Below are 18,151 nucleotides of genomic sequence, written 5' to 3'. Positions count from 1 at the left end.
TTAAAGTATAGTATACTGAAGGTGGGATTCATTTCACTTTCACTGTCTGTAAGTTAGAAGTCTGTTAGATGTCTATAAGTTAAGTCAGCTTGACTCCCTCTCTAGACAATGAAGAGAGATAGGCAACTCCAGAGGGTGATTCATCCCATCCTGAGACAGATATCGAAGAGACATAGAAGGAATCGCCCTTTGGAGATGCCTATCTCTCTCTGGTGACTAAAAAGGGAGGCTGTGGTGAGTAGCTTAAACCTGACAGCTAAAGTTATGTGAGATGAAATCTAATCTTAAGCACAAGTAACACAGGTGGAGCTTTGCTTTCCTACACTGAAGGTTATTAGTGGCAAGTAAAGCATTCTGCATTTAAAATGCACAAAATGCTCTGTACTTTTTAGCTGGCATGGATTAACCTGATTGTCCATATAAGTACATTGCTATGTTGTGAATGTCAGAGCTTCTGTAAAAGTAGGAAGGGGAAGTTTAGGATAAGGCCATGTTCCCAAAGGGCATCACACTCACATGGGACCCTGACCAGCTCCTGAATGCTCTTCTTTCAGTGCTACCCGTTCAAAAACTGTCCTGCAGTGGTTACAACCCTGGGCATCTCTTTTCTATTTGAGATCTTAACAGACATGCATGTTAATGGACTTTTCACACCACCATGCATTTTACAGGAAGTAGAACTGTATAATAATAACACTAATAGAGTCAGAATACATTCCTTTCACATAATTTGCATTAACTTTCCAGGCCAAATCAAAGTAGTATTTTTTTTAGTTGTGTCTCTGAAGATGAACAAAAAAATAACTTTCCCTAGAAACTGTAAGCAGTAGTCTATGTGGTTACCATAAAGAATGTCAAGATATTCCTATCTCTGGCCCCAAAGGGGCACCAACTGGTTGGTTTTCACATTGCTTCAGACTAATCCTCTCTAGAGCAGATAGGGAACCTGTAAAGTAATAGCTCTTGACCCTGGCTGTCTTCTGGACTCCATACAATGTCCTCATGACCCTAAAGCTTCTCTTTATTTCAGTTCAAAGAATCTGGCATAATGAGAGGGTTGTGTTGGAGCCAACAAGACTGGTGTTGTTAAATCATGAAACTGACTACACACGTGGCCTGCCATGGGTTCTGTCATGATGGGCTTGCCTGAGGGTGCAAAGCCTGCTGAAAACTGGTTGAAAACAGAGCCAGGAAGGAATGTGACGAATGAGCGTTCCAGAGGATGAGTATTCCAGAGTCTGAGCTGGTCTCTGGCCTTCTATAATACAGCAATGTAGGTACACTCAAATGGACCTTATCTGGTCATAGCTTTGGCTGTATTAATGGAGGAAAGCAACTTTTTCAGCCCCTACTAGGTAGGATATCAAAATTAAAAAAACCAGGATACCTCTACAGCCTAGGTATTTGTGTCTTCATGAACAGCTTCTTGAAGTCAAAAGCAGTTAGACATAATTTTATAATTGCACACAAGATTCAGAAGTTTAAAGGCTCTGTCAAATCAACATTGCCACCATCATCTCCTGAACTGTGCCATGGACATCTACATATATAGCTATGGTTTCATCCCAAGAACTTTCTTTTGATTTAAATCAATATGAGCAGAAAATGAAAGCCTTTCCACTTAGTTTCTATGGGAGATCTAAATTCACATGTGCCTGAATATTTGATCACTACTTAGATGTTCTGTCAGGTCCATCTTTTAAATCTAGTTATTTTTAGTATTCTTAGTGTAACACCTGCATAAGAAAATACTGTAGCTGTGAAAGTCCAGATTGTGCAATCTACTAACCTAGAAGATACTGACACTTTTATGTGCCCTATATTTTATTCATCCATAACTCAAATAAACACAGATTTTTTAAAATTTATCTTTAGCTCTTGCCTTGCTTTCCAGTCCTCATTTTTTGGAATTTGAGAATCAGGTCATCTAGATAAAAGCTATAGTATTTATTCACATACTATGCACCTTCAGTAAGTAGTACTACACAAATAAGCAGCATTTTTACATCTTTCTATAGGCAAATGTTCAAAGTATTCTAACTGGATGTTTATTATTTCGTTGTTCTTTCAGATTTCAGTTTGTTTATCATGCAAGTCCCAACACAACGACTAATAAAACTAAAATCAGAAATTTGTATTTAAAACATCCATCTAGACAGAAAGAAAGTTTTATAAAGTACCATTTACTTGGTGAATCTTTCATTCAAAGTTATCTAACGGTTTTCTAAAATTAGATGTTTCTTTCAAAAATCAAAACTGTAGGAGTTATTAATACAGCACCTTTTTAAAGATATTACAAAATGCACAAATATCTGTGAAAAAATTGCTGATAGAACAAATGGCATCAGATTTGAATGTGTTTGAAGCAAGACATTAAAAGTACTGGCAAGGTTACATTTGTAGTAAGAAGCAAATTGGTTAAACCTTGACCCCACTGAAATTAATGAGATTTCACCCTTTGTCTTTAGTATTCACGCACACTCCTAGTGACCATGACTGTGAGAAAGATTCTTGCACAAGGACATTTGAAATGGTAGACTCTGTCTCTTGAAGCAGTGGGTTCATCTGGCATTTCTGTGTTTCAGTATTTCTTATAGTCAGTGCACAATATGTGTCCCAGCTTGAAGGCTTCTAATAGTTGGTAGAAGATAAAAATAAATGTTGCTATTTACAGATCCACAAATTCTTAAAAGCAGGAGTGAAAATGTTTTGACTGTTTCATAAAACAAGTGTGAAAAATGGCCAGTGAATCATTTTAAAGGGTCAGTATTAAATCTGCACTACTGCAGTTTAATCCTAACTATGGACTGGAGCACAAATTCAGTAAAAAATAAAGAAAAGGATCTGATCTGCATTCTGCAGACTTGGTCTCTAGTCTCCAGTATTGGGGTATTGGACCTTAAATGCTCCTGCCTTCTGTAATGTATCTTCCATATATTCTAGTATCTCCTTGGATCTAGCGTTTTTTACAGGGCAGCTACTTTCTTGGAATCTCTCAATTACATGGGGTCAAAAGTCCACAATACATTCCAGGATTCATCTGACCCTTGAAAGCACAATGTGTGAGATCTGAAGGTGGCAGCCAGCCCTTGCCCAAAAGAGAGAGCCAGGTTGCCAGAGAATATAAAACCATCACAAAAGATAGAGATGAGAGAGATTTGGGGAGGGGGAAGGGAAGAGAAGGAAAGGAAGGAAGGAAGATTTGAAGAAGGAATGAGGTACCTGGAAGGACTGGAAGTGCTTGAATCTAGCTCTGTGACAGGATATAGCACAACTACACTGGGAAAAACATCGGGGCATAGGAGTTGAAACTAGTAGACTAGGATCTTCTAATGAAAAGGAAGAGACATGAGTCAGACACAGAGATGGTAAAAATGGATGGGGAGCTAAAAGGGATTTAGTAAAGTGTGGGGCTGTTCTGAGGCTTCTGATATTTCTACTGAAGAGCTATCAGCTTCACTGGCTTGAGGCATGAGCAACGGCTGGCATTTTCCTAGGCCCACAGGCTATTGGGGTAGTCGAATGGCGTTACTGCCTCCTGGGTCTGTGTCGGTGGCACAGGGAGGGCAGGCTTGAGGCTTGCTCCTGTGAGAGGCAGAAGCAGCAGGGTCTGCTGCTTCTTTTCCCAGTGGCAGCAGCAGCAGCTGCAAGGCCAGCTCTTCAGGGATCACTGCCACCTTTATTCCATCTCCCTTCCCCTCCTCATCCCGCACTGGAGCAGCTCTCAGCTGCAGTAGCAGGGAAAAAATTCAGTTTTGCCTCCTATCCCAGAAAGTCTTGGTGTTTCTGGCTGCCAGAAATACCTATCATTACTAAATCTTCACCAGATTTAAGAGTGATCTGCAGCAGCTGCCAGCAAAAAGACTCAATCTTTCATTAAAAAAAAATCAGCTTCTCTGCTAGTGAGAAGATGCTCCCTACCTAAGAACAGCAGACATAGCCTGGCTTTAACCTGTGCTTAACTTTAAGCATGTAAATAGGACATTGGCTTCAAGAGTGCATCTTAGGTGCTTAAAGTTACTCATATCTTAAAGTAATCATCTGCCAAGGACCTTCACTGATTGAAATGTTAGTGTGTAAAACACTTAGCTAGATATGATATGATAGGATATGATATGATATGAACAAAGCAGTATGATTTGGTAATGGATAACCTATCACTCTATTCTTCAAGTAATTCTTGAGTGCATCAGCAAAATATGAAATAAAGAAAAATGAAGTTGATCTAATATAGTTGGATTTTAAGAAAGTTTTTTTACAAGTTCCTTGCAGGAAACTCTTTAAAAATAACAGCATACAGGAGTACTGTGGATTGAAAACTTAGCATCACAAAGCAGAAATTGGTCCATTTTCTAGTATGGTAAAAAAGAAATAATTAATATTGAGGTATTCCAGTGCTGCATATTACCACTGATATTATTTTTATAAGTAAATGGCACAAAAAAAATGTGTCAAATTGAGCTGACCATCCTTAGGGACAGCACAAAGGTTGATCAACACTAAAGAAGTTTGTGGAGAACTCCAAAGAGGCTGTAAAAAGTGAGGTGAAAGGACAGCACGGTAGCAGGTGAAATTTCAATGGATACAGGTTAAAGTATGTTGAAGGRGGAATCATTTGAACTACTGAGAGTTCTGAGTTTAAAGAACGATGAGTTTAAAGAACGGTGAGTATAAGTTGACAATAGTACCTTCTGAAAGGGAGAAGCAGTGATTGCTGCTGTGGTTCAGTTGTTTGCTGAAAGAACTTTGACATTCTGAAAGGCATCAAAGAGCAAAAGAAAACAATAATACTGAAATTATTATAATGACAATATATAACAGTGGCATAGCACTGCTGAGGAAACCATCTTTTCTTCAGGAAGCATTGTCTCAAAACAGTGTAGCAAAAAAAGAGAGAGACTTCAGAAATGTTTGTGGAAATCATGAAGGATATGGGGTAAGGAGATAAAAAAGGATTTTTTAAAGAAAAAACATAAACGCAGTGCTTCCGCACATAAGCTTTCTTTATTGACAAGATGCCATTCTCTGGCCCAGGTGGTACTAGATACCTTCTCAAAGGTCAGATACTGGTGCAGGCTCACCACTGGATTAGCCCAGCATGTCCGTTCTTATGGCAAAATAACTTTCATCACAAGTTATTGTTTTGGCTGCAAAGCAGTTCCTGTCTTTGTCTGCATCCCCTGTCCAGCCTCTGACCTCCCTGGCTCCAACAAACTTGCCAGAGGGATGAGATCTAAGAGATATTTCAGTTCTTACAGATTTCACAGGGAACCAGGAGGAGAGGGAACCCAAAAGTGCTCTGATGGAGGAAGATTTGCACAGCCTCGGGTGGGAGGATCTGCACTGGAGAGTGACTTCAGAAGTGTCCTAAACATGTAAAAAGGTTCTGTGAGATCTGGGACCTTCTTAGAAACCAAAATCCGTCAGCCAGGAGACAAATTCACAGGAAACCAGGTTTCATTAGTTCCAGGGCTCAAGGGACTCCTTGTTTTAAAAATCAGCTCTCCAGTCTTATGGGACTAAATAATCAGGCACAAGGATGTGGGAATAAATAATCAGGCATAAGAATATGTCTTCACAGACAGGTGAAGAAGCATCTGCTCTGCTCATTTACAGAGCTCTCTAGGTGTTTTACATGAAGAAAAGTAATGTTTAGGGTCAAGATCTCTGTGCTTCAGGACTGGGATTGGAAGGTCTGGAGACTGAATCCTGCTGAATGCCTACTTTATGTTTACTTGTCTTCAGGGTTCTGGGCTTACTAGAGTGATGGGCAAATTGGATCCTGAAACAATAGACAACGAAACTGTKTAGACTCTGAATCCTAGTGGTGGCCATTGTATTGCACATTTGTGATGGAGCGATAGAGAGACCTACRGCACAGAAAACCATGGATGAAAGGTTGACAACCTCTTTCCTGAGCAGCATAAAACAGTTGCCAAGCTATTGCTTCCATTCTCACCCTCTCCACAGTTCCACCATAAATAAAAGCCCCAACATCATTTAAATTCTTGAAAATCTTGATTTACCTGAGTCCCAAAAGACACCAGCTTTAGGTGTCTCAGTCTTGAACATATTGCATATATATACCCCTGCAGACAAATGTRCAGATCCAGATATGTATCTGGAAACCATCCAAAGACCATGAAGTACCTTGGCCCATTGCTTGCAATTAAAAGATTSCTACAAATTTCTCTCTCCAATTTTGTTTTTTTCTTTTCTTACTCAATAACAGATAGAAAGCTATTACACAGTTTTTACTCTCCATGTCTTCCTTTTCAGTCTCATCTGCAGTAAGATTTCTTTTCCTTATTTCTGTTCCAGTGTGTCTTTCTCTCTTTATTGCCTGATTGTATCCTTATAATCTATCCATTCAGTCTCCCTCCTCTCCATTCTTTTCATTGCACTCTGTTTCTCACCCCGTCATCACTTATTGTCAACTTCCCCCTCTTGTCTTCACCAGTCTTTGGAATGACTCACTCCTCACCAGCTACTCACCACTTTACTAATGCTTTGACTCCTCATTAACTTTTTGGTAAGTCAGGCTGCATCAATATTAATAAATGAAATGGTCTTGGGACCATTCTCTGCACTGAGGCAAACTGGCACAGAATGACACCCATTTATGCTCTCATATCTTCTGAGACAGGCTGGCCAGGTCCAAACCACCAGAAGTGGTCATTGGTCTCTGATAAATCCTAAACTCTGCCCAGGAACTGACTGAGGACTGTCAGATCACCCAGGGCAAAACCATGTCAGGGACCATTCAAACTTCACAAAATGGACAGTCAAATTCTAGTACCATTGCTGGTACTGTTAAATTTATTACTACAGACATATTCAGCAGCAGCAGAAATGACCTTTAAGACTATGAAGTACATAAGCGTTAACTCTTGTGGTTTGCAAGAACTGTAATTCTAAAGCAGAATCTATCCTTTTCCTATGTAAACTGATTTCTAGTTTTGAAATTCAGTCATTGCCTTCCCAGCTGCTGATAGCTTTAAAACTGCCTGAAGCTGAGCCAGCTTCTCTGCTGAGCAGGCAGTATGGTTTCTTGCCATAAAGGAAACAACTTGAAAAGCAGCCTGTTGACTGTGTGAAGGATGGATGTACAGGACTTTTGTCCAGAGCCAATGCTTTTCCTGCCACCTTCCCCAAAAAGACATTAAACCTGGAAAACAGCAGTTTCATAGACAAATTCTAGGCTTAGACATAATCAAATAATCTCAGCACAGCAAGTTACTGCACATCAACTAAGCTGCAGTAACTGTCCACAACAAATATGAGATAATGTGAGATACGTTAGCCCACAGTGAAAAGGGGCTAACCTAAGCCAAATTACTCTGAATATGCCATGGGCTAAGAGCATTTGCACAGACAGTTATTGAGACTCAGCTGATGCATGGTAACAGTTAACCAGAGTAATTTGATCATACGTCTGATCTCAAAGACAAAACAGACTCTTAATCGTTAGCATGGTATATGGGAGATGTGGCCGTGAAATTCTGTTACATCACCATCTGACCCATCAAGAATGTAAAAGATACACTCCCTTCTTGGCACTATTTTAACACAACTTTTTTACCAGCCTGAATTATGAAAACAAAAAGTGCTATATTTAAACCTATAAAAATGCAGTTTATTCCTCTTTGATAAGGCATAACTTTTTTTAGCAATTGAAATCTGTAACATTACAGCCTTAGGAGGTAATTTACTAAATAGGACAAAATTAGCTGATTTTTGGACCATTTAAAGGAACATTTCTGTTGAAAGCATATAAAATGTATTAAAGTAATCTCTGAAGTCTTTACCCCTGCTTGAGATTTTAATTTACTTGGAGCTAATAAATTATCCCCTTTCAGAAGCTATTGAAAATTTTCACTTAAATTCTTTTTAAAACTTAACGTGTTCAATTGAATCTTAAGCAATTTATACACACACACACACAGCGCTTGAGGTGGTCACTACACCAAGGCGAGGGCTGAAAAGAGGTTAGATTAGCACTAACTCCTCTGCCTTTGGGATTGCCAGGGTGCTATTAATGAATGTGAATTCCCTCCTCCCCCTGAGCCCTCCCCCTTCATATGCACTGGTCTGGCTGTCGGATAATTACTTTTCCACAACAGCGTTTAACAAAATGCCCTGTTCAAGGCCCAGGCCCATTTTCTCTCTTGCTGAAGGATGTGGTAGAGGGGACGGCAGGAGGAGGGAGGATAGGCGGCTGCAATCAGGGACAGAAATGCAGATCTGGGTCACCCCAGCCCTCAGCTTAGCTGGGACACAAAAGCTCACCTCCTCTCAGGCAGGGCTCTGTGTTACAGTTGCACACTTATCAGAAATATTTTTTCAGGCTATCAATTATTATATTTGAGCATTGCATCCTCGCTCTAGGGAGCCCTTAGCAAGCTGTAGCAAAAATCAATCCAGTTTTACAACTTTTACCTTGGCAGAGCTCCAGCTCTTTATCTGTCTCACGCAGCCATTTAAAGATGCGGTGGCTTTTTTCTGACATAGAGATATATTCGAAAGCGGGACTCGCCCTTGATATAGATAATACCCTTTTTTTCAGGTGAGTCTGGATAGGGGTAGTCTGTGATGGTGCTTTGGTTTTGCTTTTCATGTTTGAGCAGTCGTGCCCCCTTGGTGAGGTTTGTGCGGCTGGATACAGCGCACCCACCTCTCCCAGACAGCACACATGTCACGCGGCAGCAGCAAACGGAGCTCCCTATTTCAGCGAACGTGAATGAGGGCCAGAGCCCACTCGAATTTGACTTGCTTCAAAACTGTCCACAGTTGCAAGTAATGGCATCTGAAAATGTCACCACACATTTATTTTGAGGACCCGTTGTGAGGTTTTGGAGCTCAAACCCCACCTAGGAGGCTACCAGCTTGGACTTCCACTAGTCACATGCGTGCACTCCATGCATGCACCACATGCATGCATTCCACTAGCACATGCATGCAGCACCTTTGCTGACGGGCCTCCAGGCCCACCCGCATCAGAAAGGGTTATGAATAAAAAGCAGCAAGGGCAATGTTTTAAAAGACAGATGTTATCGCTCTCTCAAAAGGTGACTGCCTCACAGATGGCAGGGAAATTTGGATAGCAAAAACTGACCTTAGATATTACTCTGTTAGTGTAGGCTGCAAAAACAGACAGCAGATGCTGGGCTTCAATAGAGTTGTGAAGGAATAGGCATTAAAGGAGAAAATCTATCTTAAAGCTCTACTTTGAAGGGGCTTTATGTTTAGAAGCAGATCCAGTTTCTATTTCTCTACTGAACATGCATGTAGAAGCTCACAGAACCACTAATCAGATTGCATGGGTTTTCATGTTTCTCATTCTCCACTTTTCAGCTCAAAAATGCATTTTACCACTTCCTGCTAAATTTAGTTTATTAAATTCCCTCACAGCAGTTAGCTCAAGGGCTAAGAGGCATCCCTTCATTTACACCGTGCAAGTTTATATAGAGCAAATGCTTGAAAGGCCACTGCAGTTCAGAAAGAACAAGTTTGACTCATTCCTTCCATTCTGCCTGGCCACTTACAAACATTTAAAAAAGAGAAGAAAAGTTTTTTCTTTTCAAACTCTCTCCCTTTGGTACCTATCTTTTACCTATTTAATTATAAATTTATTTTATTTTGTATTATCCACAGTCCTGTATTGTTAGGCATTTGACTCAGGAGTCCTCCAATTGGCTGCATTTCAGGAGCAGATCAGACAGTTCATCTGCTCATGCAAAACATTCAGGATCTTTTAGAATAAAAAATGCTATATATGTCTAAAGTAGCATTATTGAATTMAAATCCTCTGCTTTTTTCCATTTTCCAGGAAAAAAAAATGCATAAGAAACAAGTAGAAGTTCTATCGTCAGCATAGACAAAGTCGGACTACATGATTGCACCCATTCTTGTCTACTTGTGAAAACAAATTTTACAGAGAAAACCATGGGGAAATTTATATTTGTTGGTGCATGTTATGAAAAAACAAGGAACTGAAAGTTTGGGTTCAAACTCCTGATTTCATTTCCTAGTTAAGGTTGGAGTGTTTGCTGGAACTTTCTCTTTCCTAGCTTTTGTTGATTTCTGTCATTCAAGAATCATGAAGTAAATATTTATTAACATGGGAACCCGCCTCCCTTCCTGCCCTTCAGATTTGTGCTTATTATGCTAATGAACTTACTTTAACAAGGGAACCACATTCCTCGTGGGTCCCCATCAGTTCTGGTGCCAACACATTAGTTATTTAAATGTAGTTTTATATTAATTTTTCATATTATAATGCATTGTTTCCAGCAAATATACATGTAGCTGGTTTTCAACAGTAAACAAATAYATATCAAAAATATTGTTAGCTGGAAAGCTTTTATCTTGCCTTTTGCTTCCTGTGATAATGGTGGTCATTTCTTGCTTTTGTCCTCTGAATTTTCTCAACAATCCGCTTCCCTTCCTACACTTCTTCTTTTGCAGTGACCACCACCAGGGAGCTGTTTTTTGTTGTCTGAAGCACGCTATTGATGCAGATAAAGAATTCTGAAACTACATATTTTCCGTGTGTTCAGCATTTGTCTTCAGTATCCTCAAAGTTTGACATAAAGGCTTGCAGTCTTTGAATTGGGAAACCCAGCAAATGAAACAGGAGTTTAGCAAAAGCTGAGAAGGACATACTCTTGAAAAACAGCATATGTTACTAGCACAGCAATGATACCTAGGCAGGAAAATATAGAGAAAGTTACCCTACCACCATATTCCTACTTTCTTACCAATAAAAAAGAAAGATATGCTAACTAAATTCCTGTGGATGTGCTTATATGATACAGGATCACAGCCATATGATGAGAAATCTAGTTGCTTACCAATTAAGTAACAACAACTGTTGATCTCTGTGAGGTGGGAACCATTATTTCCAAGAAACAAGCTTTTAGACCGAAAAGTGGAAACTGTATTCCACCACAAATCACATTGTCAGGGCTACCGTGTACGTATTTCTGGTATATCAAAATATCCAGAGCCGGATGCAGCCAGGATGCTCCRTTCTGAGTCATTTAAAATTAAAAAATATTTTGATTTCAGGAGCACATATCTATTAAAATTTAGTAACAGTGTTGAAGGCTTTTACAATGTTTACCCAAGAGTCCTAAAGAAACACAGAGATGAAACCGATGAACTATTAACTTAGGTGTGTGAGGCATTGCTTTATCAGCCTTGACACTAGAGAAGAAAAAGACAGTTAATGAGTCCCTGGTATTTGAAAAAGGCTTCACAAGTGATTCAGGGAACTACAGACCAGTGAGTCTGACTTCTGTATCAGATAAACAAAAGAAACTGTAACAAAGGAGAGAATTAGTAGATATCTAGGTAAATATGATATATTCCAGGGAAGAATCAACCTGGCTTTTGTGAAAAAATCTCTCTCATAGATCAATGAAAGTTCTTTGAGGAGCCGTAAAGGTTATGGATAATGGTGACCCAATGACTCTGTACTAAGATTTTGAAAAGGCTTCAACAAGGTCCCTTAGAAGAGATTTCTAAAGAAATCAAGCTGTCATGGGTAAGAAGGAAGGCCCTCTCATGGATTAATAGTTGGTTAAAAGAGAGGAAAAAGTAGGTAGGAATAAATGGTCAGTTTTCAAATGAAAAGCAATTATTACCAGGGTTCACCAGGTGCCTTTGGCATGAGTGTTGTCTGGGGTGTTAATAAATTACCTCAAAAGGAGAGCAAATAGTCAGGTGACAAAGTGCACAAGTAATACAGAATTATTCAAGAAACTCAAAACTAATACTGATGATTTCAGAAGACCTTCACAATACACACAGACTGGTCAATGGCAAAAGAAATTCAGTATCAGTGATCATGAAGTAGTGTATATATGATATGAAATAATGGTCTCTAAGCTAACTACTACCACTCAGCAAAGACATGCTGGAACTGAGGATGGTTCTCTGCAAACATCAGTTCAATATTGAGAAGCAGCAGAAAAGCCAGACAGAGTATTGGGAACTAACAGCACAGGGAGGAGAAAACAATGCAGAAAACATTATGTCACATTTTTCAACCATATCTTATCCTCAGTGCTACCTCCTGTTTAGCTAGTAAAGGATTATAGAAAATTTAAGAAAAATGTGGAAGGGATGGGCAAAGTAACAAGTTGGTTAGTGGTATGGAGTAACTTCTGTACAAGGAGAGGGTACCTAGCCTGGAACTCTTCAGCTGTGGGGGATACGACAGTCATCTAGGAGTCCATGTGGAAAAAGTGAATAGGAACATTATTTTTTATAATAGGAGAATAAGTGGTCATCCACTGAAATTAACAATGAGAAAAACTTTTTATTTTTCTCCACAAAAGAATGAAATTCTGTAATTCATTGCCAGAAGATGCTGGATGGTCAGAAAGATAAATGGTTCAAAAATTATATTAGAGAAATTCATGGGTGATAAATTCATCCATGTCTATTAGTCACATCCTGACCAAGGAATCCCTACACTGCTCATTGATCAGCTCTTAGAAGGATCACTCTACACTTAAACTTTTCTCCAGTTAGTTATACATGTTGGGTCACTTTAGGAAAAATCACACTTGAGAAAATGAAGCTTTAGTCCAACCAAGTATGGCTACTTTTACATTGTCACAAAATGAAATATTCTTCAATTTCCAAATAAAATGTTTTCCGTATTGCTGTTTCCTGAGACATTTCAAAATGACAAATTTTTRATCTTGATTTAAGGAAGTAGAAGTACTGAAATGGTGATGTTTATTTGCTGAAGTTTGGGATTTTTCTCATAGCTGATATAAACTACTTGCTAGCTCAGCATTCTGCATATTTGAACAAAGCTAATGCTTTAAAAAAGGAGGCAATGTCTTTGATACACATGATCTCAAAACTTTGTCTTTATAAGAATTATCATGCATTTCAGTTCTCTATCTTGTTTAACTATGGACATTATTGTTTCTTTTATTAATTATATTAAACTACAGCAGCTAATGTTTTCTTTCTGTTTGTGTTGAAATTAATGCCTGTGTACCATAATAAATAAAATACATAGGTATGCAGAGAAAAGGCATTTATTGTTGACGTTAAAACTCTAAAAAGCAGGAAGGAATAATTGAACAAATGTGAGCCACATCAGTTCTTCCTCTGTGAAAGAAACCACTAAAGAAAGATAAAGTATTGGTCACTTACATTATCAAGATAGTGGTATCTAGTAGCTGTGCTTTTAATAGAACACTCTTGGTGGACAAAAGATTAAACAGTGAAGATGGTTTTTCTGACTAGTTGATGCTACTGAGGTACTCAAGTACATCTGAAGTATACCTAATGTATGTATCATGTATACGTTCATGCTTTTGCTGGCCTGTGGCAGCTAGCTTTCTTCATCATCCTTGACTTAATTGTGTCTATCAAAAAGGACTATAGGGTATGATCTTTCTCCTTTTTTTAATGCGTGTATCATAAGGATCACATTTTGAAATATTTTCCATTTCTCACTCTCTCTTTCATGTCCTTTTTAGCAACGAAAATAACCAAGAAAGAATATTGACAGGAAAGAAAGATAAAAATGAAAATACATCAGGATATAGCACAAAAAAGGAGCATAAGCCAGAAAAACTGAAAATTTTTTTGCATGTGTTTCCTTTTGTCCTTTAACTGCTGAACTTTACCCATCAGTGAAATAAATGAATAAGTTTTCTTCATCTCCAGTGACTGCAATCCTATCTTATGATAAGATTAAATTCTAGCATCATAAATCAACACTTAGAATTAGCATTAAGAGTCTGCCAACTAACCCTAAGAACATGTCAATTGATTAGATTCTAATCCGAGGTCTTGATAGTTGTCATTTGTCCTACATATATGTATTTTATATTTAAATACATCTGTTTAAACAGCATGATGGTCATAGTACAGAATTACCTAGAGAATTCAGGGGTAAGATGGGAAGAAAAACTAGGACACGAGTCAGTCACAGTTTTAACCGTTTTACCAAAACAGCCGTTTTGTTGTTGTTGATCTTTATTTTTTCCCCTCACTGTATTTTTTGGGTCATATTGAGTCAAGAAGATTTTACCATACTAGTTTTAAAAGACAAGCCCTTGAGTTATTTAAGTTTAGCAATGCATATTATTTAACTGACAGGAATAAAAATTCAGAACTGTTTGAAACAGCCAATTCAATCACATAAATGGGGTTTGTTGAAGATGGAGGTTTGTTTTTTAAGTGCTCAAAAGACTCCCACTGATTTAAATAGCTAAAAGATTCCCATTGGCTTGTCCTAAGCTCCAAAATCCTTTCCTTTCTGAGTCACCTGTGTTTCAGCATCATTTCTTGACGCACTGTCGAGCATCCTTCTTCCAGTTGTGGTTTTGCTTGGTTTATACAGCGAAAATCTTGCATGTTTTTCAGTAATACGGGTTGAAGAGCTGTTTTGGGGCTGCTCTGCTTTGGGACACTTGAAGAGGGTTGAGGGTCCCCCCCAAWTCTCCCAGGTACAGGGACAGCTAGGGGTGAGAAGCACCTACACAGAGGTACAGGGAAAGCTGTTTGTCGTTCTTTAGGCTTCCCCTGCTGCTGGCACTGCCTTGCTCACTCCTGCTGAGAAAGCACTGCAGAAAGCACATCGGGCTCAAAAAAGTCTTCTCCAGAGTGCAGTTCAAGGTTTCGCACACCTCCAGCAGGCCCAGGGAGTCAGCGGGACTGCTGTTAATGTGACCCTGCTTTTGAAATGCAAGCCCGATTCACAGTCCTGTAAATACAGATTGGGTGCTAGGAAGCAAACCTACTCCTTCCCACTGCCTTTCAAATCAGATTAGATCCACCTTGCTGCCTACTCCCTACCCGGTAGCAGTGACAAACCCAGAAGTGGCTGGAGGTGAGAAGGCAGAAAACAGAGCTGCTAAATGGCATGTGCCAATCAGAGCGCACCTGCTAATGAGGCTGACATGTTTGGACGAGGCGACCCAATTTGCATTTGTCACGAGAGTGAGACATTAGCGGTGTGAACACTGTGAGGGACAGATGTGTCCCAGCAGGGCTGCCACCTCAGACAGCCTGCTGCGCTATCAGCACCAGCGAGGCTGCCAGCCCCAGAGATGCCGCCTAGCCTCAGAGGAGCCCCGTGGCATTTTAAGGCAAAACCAGGAAGAGGGAGGCAGGCACATGCCAAAAGCCATGCCGTCCTGCTGGCTGGGCCTGACCTACAGGGAGGCCCAGAGGGACTGCATGGCCATTGAAGGACTGGGTTTCCTCCTGACTTCACAGTGATTTTGTCAGGCTGTCTATTGTGGGAGCTGAAAATTTGTTCCCTAAGTATCCCGGGATGCTTGCCTCTGATCTTCCTTGCACTGTGAATCATGTTGGCAATCCTCATCAGGGCAGATTAACAGCAGTGGCGCAGCTTTGACATTCGTTCCCCATGAAATCCCCAAATTAATAGCCTACGTCATAACAAGYCTGCTCCTAATGAACATTGAGGTTTTTTGTGTTGTTGTTGTTTTTATGGACTGTGTTGGGGATCATTTATTGTGATGAGAGTAATTTCATCCCTTTTTGTACTTTTCTTGTGGCTGAAAAATTTCTTTTTAACTATGCTGCTATGATTTTATATGAATCACATAGAAAAAAGGTCAGAAGGAAAGTGGCAAAGGGAGTAAGTGGTATGCTTGGCTCCTCTTTGTAATTTGGTCCAAGAATTATACATAGAAGTTTAAGAACAAAAACATCACCTCTCTGTTCTTGATCCTCAGTTCTTCTCATTTGGTCATCTCTTCCATCACCCACAAATCAATTGACTTACCTTGCATTCAGATCTCTCTCAGTGGGCTAATAACTCAGTATTTCTTGCATTTATAGATAGAAGAAACCAAGATAATCTCTGTACTGTTGTGATCAGCTGTGACAAAGCTGCCTGTTGTCTTTTTATAGAACTTTATAACCCCCTGGCTCTGAAAGGTCAGATTTATTGTTGTCTGTTTACTGGCATGTGAATTTATGGGCATTCAGCTCTGTAGCTCAGTATAAACATAACAGCATTTTCTGTTGCACAGAGTTTTGGAACAGAACTAGCTCGGTGTAGCCCAAAGTAATCATACAACTTTAATGCAATCTGGTGAAAGAAAAAACTGCTGTACCTGTGTCTAAGGAAGCAAGCAATGATGGCCTGGGATGCCTTTGCTGAACTCAGAAGAGGAAACTGAGAAAAGAGAAAGATTGTATAAACCTGAATTATGACAAACTCTTGATATTAATCTTCCTTTATAGTAGCTTTTGTCATTAAAGTAGTGAATTACTACTGACTTCTCTCCCTAACACAATGAATTTATTTATACTAATTAATAAAATGCTGGGTAGAGAGGAGTTTTTGGATGCAATGTAGTTTGTCTTTCAGAAGGCTTTTGATAAAGTCACTCTATGAGACATTATTAAGTAAACTTGGTAACCAGGTAGTGAGAGATAAGTCTTCTAGTGAATCAAAAATTGATTAAGAAAGGAATGAATAATTTGGTCATTTGACCTTCTTGTCCAAAGATCATTAGCAACACACACAGAAAGAGTTTTGTGACCACTAATATTCAAAATACATCTCTAAAAAACAGTTAAAATGTATTTCTAGTAACATTTATATCTGTGTATTAATTCTTTAAAATATGAGCATGTCTCTACTGGGTCCAGCCGAAAGCCATTTGTCCTAATACTCTTGATATCCTTGACAGAGGTCATAGTGTGTGCAGAGTTTAGTATCAGAACAGCACAAACAGACTGAGGCTTCCTTAGAATAGCCTTGCAGTCTCCAGCAGTTGTAGCTCAGAGGTGGGATCTATCTGTCTGATAGTCTGTTACRGATTCATCTTCCATGCATTTTGTTTCCATGGTTTTTAAACCCATGTAAAACTTCTAGAAGCACAACATCTTGCAGCAAGGAGTTTCACAGGTTAATTATATGCAGCCAAATGAACCATCTCATTTTGATTATTTTGAACCTGTCATCTGCTTATTTCATTTAATGCTTCCTAGCTCTCGTGCTTGAAAATACAGTGAAGGATCATTCCCTAGTCACTCTCCCTGTGTCACTTGTTATTCTATCACCTGCTATTGTATCCCCCCATCAGGCAATTCTTTTCTAGGCTGACAAATGCCAGGCTAATTAATCATTCCTCATTAGAATCTGTTGCATATACCTTTGATCATTCTTACCATCTTTCTCCGAACCTCTTACAGCTTTACGGAGACTTTGTTGAGGTGAAGGGACCAGAAATACATACAACATTCAAGATGCACCATAGAATGACATAGCTGCATAATGATATCTTCTGGTTTATTTACTTGTTGCTCTCTTAATAGATCCTAACATTCAGTTTCCCTTTTTTGACCACACCTGGGCACCGAGCTGACATTTTCACCATTATAACTCCAGGATCTCGTTGTTGGGTAGTCATAGCCAGTTCAGAACCCAGCACTGTGTGTATAAAGTTCTGCTTGGTTTATCCCAAGTGCATCACTCCTAATTCATCTGCAATATTGTCATCTGGTCGCTTGGTTTCAAAAGGTCCTTCTGCAGTTTCTCACAACTGACCATTGTTTTGACAACCCTGATTAACTTGGGGAAACATCTGTATATTATATAAGATCAATAGACACACTATTTCTCACCAGTTCCCCACATCTTTTTTAAACATTCTTTTTTTTTTCAAAGAAGAAAATAATATATGGAAATACATACGCAGAAAACAGAAAAAAAAACACAAAAAAACAAATACAAGTTAGCCTTGTGAAAGCATGAGAACAATATAGTTCACAAACATTAGAAAAGATCAAATCATCAAAGAATCAAAAATTGTAAACTGCAGATTATGAAAGAAGTACTGTTTAAGGCAACATGAATTTTCAGCCAGTTAAATCTCCTGGTGTCATCCTTAAGCCATAGGCTAAAACGTGATCTAAAGGATGAAGAGGAGACATGATCATTTAGTCACACTACTCCTTACCTGACATAGTCATTTTCAGAGCTATGACCTTTTTAATAAAGGCCTAAACTATTGTGTTCATTATTTGTGTTTTCAATGTATGCAGTGTTTTGGATCAGATTTAACTTTTCTTGTAGGCTCTGGTATCTTATCCCAAGGATAAAAGTGTGTCAAGCCTGAGGAAATCTCTTTAA

This window comes from Apteryx rowi, unplaced genomic scaffold, assembly GCF_003343035.1.
Source record: "Apteryx rowi isolate R43461 unplaced genomic scaffold, aptRow1 scaffold_268, whole genome shotgun sequence".
NCBI lineage: Eukaryota > Metazoa > Chordata > Aves > Apterygiformes > Apterygidae > Apteryx > Apteryx rowi.
Note: the sequence above shows the minus strand (reverse complement) of the source record.